The 7,024-nt window shown below is 42.7% G+C and overlaps 1 pseudogene; it reads left to right on the forward strand.

The window, feature by feature from the left end:
• The window catches only part of LOC119270827, a 57,754-nt pseudogene that overhangs the window by 37,296 nt on the left and 13,434 nt on the right, over positions 1-7,024 (forward strand).

A 7,024-nucleotide genomic window follows, 5' to 3' on the forward strand; every position in this document is an offset into this window, starting at 1 on the left:
ACATCTTCGGTGGTTGCCTTACAAACCTATAAGATCACCTTTTGTTTATGGAAACTGAATGAAAGCCAGAAGTACCTGTTTTGCCAGTAGACTATTCCCATTTTGCTGGTTTCTTGCTTCGGCTTAAAGTATGGTATCCATATACTCCCTCTGTATCAAAATATAAGACGTTTTTACAGTTTAAATTGAACTGCAAAAACAACTTTTTTTGAATAGTTTGGATTGCTTATCACATATGTCATATGGTGCAAAATGGTGCAAAATCATCTTTTATTTTTGTACAGAGGTAGTAGGAATTCTTCATTTCGGTTTCTCAGCTCATGTGTCTGTAACAGGAAACTCAACCAGACATCTTGTGACTACAACCTGCATGCAATAGATGGGTTTTATTCCCATGATAAAACTTGCATTGTGATGCCATGGGACTTGCGGTTTAATCCCCCTGTTCTGCTTTTGAAAACAGGTTACAGATTTATTTGCAAAAGCAACATGGACACAACTTCGATTCAGTTGTGCAGGTGAAACAAAACGGATTTTGGTTCGCCAATGGCGATGATGATACATTCTACATTCTACGGCAATGAATCTCTTCCAAGAGATAAAATTGCTACAAAATTATCTAGCCCAAGAGATTCATCTTTTGTCAGGATCGGTAGGGCAAAAAATGCCAACCTTGCCGCCCCAGGAACCAATTTCCCACAAAAATCTAGACTATCTCGGCAAAATCATAGAAACGGAGAATATGAGAACCAAACAAGGAAAAAGACAAGATATGTAAATAGTATGCATGTAGATGTATGTATAGATTCCAAATAGACGTAAGAAATGTTATCACTACAACATAACTCCATGGCCTACATTTTGGTGTAAAAAAATCCCATGTATCTATGTTTTTTCAGTATCAATGTCCCATGTTTAGGGAGAGCAAGTCAGTTGACGTCCACCCTGACCTCTACAGCGCCGTAATGGAACAACGTGACTTCGGCCGAGAGGCTCTTATGGCGGCTCTGAGCCACCTGCTGGACAACAAAGAGCAGGGTGTTGGGTTTGTTGCCATGGGAGATGCCCACAGGATGCTCTGGCTCAGGACCTGGTTGGGCAACCACTACTACTAGTGCTCCTTCTGGTGGTGATGACGGCGTGCATGATCCTCGACGGCGATGATGATGACGATGATGACGTACGTTTTGTGGTAACTAGGGCTTTATAAGCTCTTGATATTAGCCTGTATATTTTGATGAGGTAGTATATATAGTAACCCCTCACGCTGATGGCGAACTAGCAGTGGTAGGATAATACCCTCATTTGAATGTGGTGGTAGGATGATATCATAGTAGTGGTAGGATGAACTTGCTATGTCGTATGATCGTGCATGCTTACTATGTTTCATGTCTACTGTGCTCCATTGATTGTTGCTTGAATTGTTGCTCTTCTGCCATGTTAAGACAAGTAGTATGTGGTGCACAGAGGGAGGATTTCAGGGATTTACAGTTCACGGGAAGCATGCGATGAACAAATGGCGAGTTACAAAAACAGTTGCCACAAAGGGTTTGAGAGTAAGCAAGTGGTAGAGGATGCTCACTTGGGACAAGTATACAAAGCGGCAGAAAACTATGCGAGTAACCAAATGCGTCATGAAGGAATATGTAGCGTCCGCCGGGCTGTTTGCCTTGTGATCAGGCTCATGAAAATATCAATCACCTGATCATCCAACGCTCTTATGTGAGACAATTCTGGTTCTTGCTCCTTAGTGATGTCGGGTTAGGGCCCCTTGTACCATCACATATGCTTTGGTCAGGGTTTGGTCGTGTTATATGATTTTATCTGGCGACGCCTCACATCGGTCATCATTGTGGGATTCAGGAAGCTATGGCTGGAAAGTAATGTGCGGGTCATGGAGTATAATCTATGACGAGACGCAAGGAAGAAAGGGGCAGGTTGCTACAAGGAGTAGGACTATAATGGTGGCAGCGGGTTTTTGAGCCCGGTGCGGTGTTCTCTTCTTACGAGCTGGTCAAGAGTCTATTCTTCCCAATCGCAGCTGTAATTTTGTAATACTCTCTCCTTCTTAATGAAAATGATAGGAAACTTTGCTTGTTTGTTCTTAATGAAAAAGGAAAGATGAGACGATACACATATTCACTGGACAAGCACGTGCCTACACATGTAGGTTCTCATCGTCTGTTGAGGAATCACGATCAATCAAACTCAATTGCTAACTACTACTGCTACTAGTACACTGACAATAACATACCTGCTTATGGTTGTGGTGAACCGTCCACGAAGCACGAAGAAGACTGTTCCACCATCTTGAATGGATGGAGGTCGATCGAATTGGGTTGTAATCTTAATGATCAGCCTGGCTGGCCCATCAATCACTCATCAATTCAACCGCCCTAGCTAGCCAAGTCAACAGAGTGCTGCAGCTTAGATATTTAGACCCCTTGTGGTGGTGGGATCAGTTCATCCGTATTTAAGTCCTCAACTTGACATATGTGCTTGCATTTTTTAAAAGGACACTCCCTCCGTTCGGTGAAAGGTGTACATCTAGCTTCAAAATTTACCCATAAAAGAGTGTACTTCTATCTTCCCAATGCATTTTAAAATAGAAAAAAATACTTCTCTCTCATCACACGGTAATCAAGACCAATAGCAATCTACACATGGTCTTCTTAATTTCTACATGCACTTAGCTCATTGGGGGTTAGAAAAAAAATACTTCTCTCTCATCACACTCACATGGTCTTCTCTCTCATCACACCTTTCCAATGCATTTTTTTACTTAACTCCATAATTTGTTCTAAAATTTCTAGATGTACACTCTTCACCGGATGGAGGAAGTACATATGTATCCACAATTCATTTAGGCCACCTTTGGTTCATAGGATGGAAATGTTGTAGGAATAGAAAATTCATAGGAAGTGAGATGACATGTATCTCAATTCCTATAGAGAAAGAGATGTCATTTGATGCATAGGATAGGAATTTTTCTATTGAGTCTTAGATAATGTTTTTTTTCCTCCAAAATGTGAAGGATTAATTCCTATCCTATATAGGAATAGGAATCCATTCCTACAAACCAAAGGGCCTCAAAGGAAATTTTCCTATGCAAATCCTATCCTATAGAAATCCTATGACATTCCTACAAACCAAAGGAGGCCTTAGAGTTACTTATTAGCCTATTTCTTACACCATATTTCTATCCCGTGAAATTCTCGAACCGAAAGATGGAAGCACATGTTGTGTTTCATTTTGCTGAAATTATATCAATTAAATTTTGCATTAGTTCCATAAATGGCATATGGTGTTAAATAAATTAGGAAAAAATATGTTTTATAACTCGTGAAGATAAAATAAACATGAATTCCGGTAGTAGATGAATAATTGTAAAATTTTGAGTCTTGGTTATCTTGAAATAAACAAATATTATAACTCGTGAAGCACATCTATTTTTCTCTTCTTGACAGGAGCTAGATTCAATTCTACCCCTGTTGTTCCATACAAGTTGATTGGTCGATCGAGACCCATGACATGCATGTTGAGACAAAAGATTGTACAAAAATGATATGATGTATCTATGTCAATAGATCCTCTAAATGGTATAGGTATACCTTAATAGCGGTTGATAAATTGATCGTATCAAGCTATATTTTATAGGTCTTTCATAATCTCACTTGTTTGACTATATGCACCGGACTATCTAGTAAGTTCGCTAAAAAAAACTATCTAGTAACTAGTGTACCTAGAGGGTGGACAGGGTGGTCCATGAACCATGAACCATAAACCATCATGAAACTTCCCCATAGCTTGTATATATTATAGTAAAAACTATTACATAAATATTTCTATTACTGGACCACCCGGATGCTCTCGGATAGCTTTTTCGACAAAAGGTGGATTCTATTGACTCAAAATTAACATTAAGCAGATACAAACACAATGAACATACACCGGCCTCTGCATAGAACCAACACCAACGCCCGCAAACAAATAAAAAAATCTTGGCAAAATAGCAGAGTCATATAAGACCAAATCTATGCCTAAGTGAGGAAGGAAAAAAACCCAAAGTGATCAAATATGCTACCGACAAACTACAACAATGACCATATCTGCACCAACCATTTTTTAACACCGCAAGGATAATGATGTTCTTCAACAGCAACGCTTTCAGGAAGGGTGCGATGTTCAAGCGTCGCCATCACTGGATCCAACGAACAAACGCTAGATTGTAAGTTTTCATCCTGAAGAACTAGTCCGAGAAAATTGGAGCAATGCCTTTAGCAAGGTAACAATGCAAAAACATCATCATCGACAGGTATAACCAACTTAGGTTTGACCTAGGTTTTCATCCCGGAGCTCGAGACCAGGTACTCGAGTAGCACCACCAAATCAAAGTCAATCATGTGTTGTTGCCATCACTTTTCCGCAATCCCAGCATGTACATGCAACAAGGTAACGATGCATCGAGATAGGTACGCACACATCTTCTACCAACTGGATATGTGGATGATCAACTCCTTTTTTAGGGAACTTGTTACTACTGGTAAAGTGAAAATAACCTCAAATCCGTGGACCACCTGCCCCGTGACATATCCGTAACCGAGATAGTCGTGCACCGTCGTGAGCAGCACGGCTCTCATAGGGAAATATTCTTTCTCTGGGCGTCCCACGTATTGGCTGGCGTTTTCCACAGCGTGTCAAGCTCCTCTTTCAGCAGCCCCAGATACAGATTGATGTCATTCCCTGGTTGTTTCGGTCCTTCAATTAGCATACTCATGTGAATGTACTTCCTCTTCATGCACAACCAGGGGGAAGGTTGTACATCTACACAAACACAGGCCAGGTGCTATGTGTGCTTCTCTGGCTGCCAAACGGATTGACTCCATCGGTGCTCGCGCCCAGCACGATGTTCCTTGGATCGTTCCCAAATTCTAGGTCTTCGAAGTTCAACGCTTGCCACTGGCTCGCATTCTTAGGGTGACTCAGCATCTTGTCTTTTTTATCTATCTCCGGATCATTTGCGTCATCTTCTTGCTTCTTCTCCTCCCTATCCGTGTGCCAACGCAGGAGCTTTGCTACCTTAGGGTCCGCGAAATACCGCTGCAGACGAGGAGTGATCGGAAAGTACCACACCACTTTTCGAGGAGCTTTCTTCCTCTTCTTGTATCGAGTGACGCCGCACACCGGACATATGGTAGACTCCGCGTGCTCGTCCCGATAAATGATGCAATTGTTCATGCACACATGGTATTTCACGTGCGGTAAATCCAGAGGACACACGATTTTCTTCGCCTCCTCCAAACTGGTCGGGCACTTGTTCCCCTTGGGAAGACGTTCGTGCCAGAATGACATGTTCTCGTCGAAGCATGCGTCGGTCATTTTGTGTTTTACCTTCATCTCCAGAGCCATGAGCGTTACTTTCAGGAGGGTATCCTCGGGCCTGCATCCTTCATACAATGAAGTAACCGCGTCTAACTCAAGTTGATCCATCTTGGCTTTCTCTCGGGCGGCAGCTCTTGCGTTATCCGTCTGCTTGAGAAGCAGCTCTTGAATATGAGGGTCATGCACCCAGCCCATCGATGGTCCAGCGTCGTCTGCTCCGCCGGCATTATCATCTTCATGATCATGCCCGTCGTCTGCTCCGGCATCTTCCTCATCATCATGTCCTGCATCTTCTACATGATGACTGTGTACAGCATCACCGTCGTGATCATCTCCTGGGGATTCTTCGTCTTCTCGCCCGCCCGAGCCGCGGTGGTTGTCTTGCTGCCCTTCCTCATTTCTTGCCCGGCCCCCATGGACGACTTTGTAGTCATCTTCATCACCTTGCCACCGATAGCCATCCATGAAACCACGCAAGAGCAGGTGGTCCCGCACCTGCCCGAATTCCGGGTCCGCAATAAGGCTCTTCAGCTTGCATCTTCGACACGGACATCTTATCTCCGTCTCGTTCTTTTGAAGCATCTCGGCCTTCGCGGACCTCAAAAACCTATTCACGATGCCTTCGGTCATCGTGCGGACCATGGTCGCCTGCGGGGTAGAGCAAAACGATATTTTAGAACCAAGAAAAAATTTGGCATGACTTTCCCTAAAAATAGGACAAAAAAGAATGCTTAATGCCAAAATTCTCGCCGAAACGGAAATGAATCAACATTCCGTCAAAATATTGGCAACTATCGCATTTCAAATACCGGTACACCTCCAAACACAAACACATATGCAACACCACAAACATATGCAACACCACGAATATACATAGATCTAGCTAGGCCATAAAAAGTGCATGTGCACATTGTTGTAGGGAGAACAACATAAATATAGCTTCTCTCCTTACTTACCTATCAAAACAAGGTAATTTAACCACTTAAATTGAATGAATCTATGGTGGAAATGAGGTGAAAAAGAGGAGGCACCCGAGACAAGGAGGAGGTGGAGAGAATGAAGTGGGGAGAAAGTGAGTGTGGGTAGGAGAGGCTGTCCAAAATATATTGTTGCTGCCCACTTACTAATGGCACACCAACACTAAATGCGCCATTAGTAATCCAGGTTACTAATGGCGCACCTTCTGATGGTGCGCCATTAGTAGTTTTGCAAAAAAAAATATACTAATGGCGCACTGTTCCAAAGTGACTAGTAATGGCGCACGGTCGAACAGTGCGCTATTAGTAGTTTTGCAAAAAAAGGAATAAAAAATATAATAAAAAAAAACATTAGTGGCGCACTTTCCGACAGGTGCGCCATTACTAGTTACAACTAGTAATGGCGCACTATGTCTGGATGCGCCATTAGTATGTTTGGACAGGCGCACTAGTTCAAAAAAAAATTGATACTAATGGCGCACCCTGGGTCAGGTGCGACATTAGTAGTTTCAGCTCTAATGGTATCAGAAGGTGGTGTGCCATTAGTACCATTAGTATATACTAATGGCGCACCGCTTGTCTGGTGCGCCATTAGTGTCAATCCCATCTATAGCCCTTTTTCTAGTAGTGTTTACATGACCACGTGCTTTGCTCATCCCCCCTCC

Source organism: Triticum dicoccoides, chromosome 3A (assembly GCF_002162155.2).
Source record: "Triticum dicoccoides isolate Atlit2015 ecotype Zavitan chromosome 3A, WEW_v2.0, whole genome shotgun sequence".
NCBI lineage: Eukaryota > Viridiplantae > Streptophyta > Magnoliopsida > Poales > Poaceae > Triticum > Triticum dicoccoides.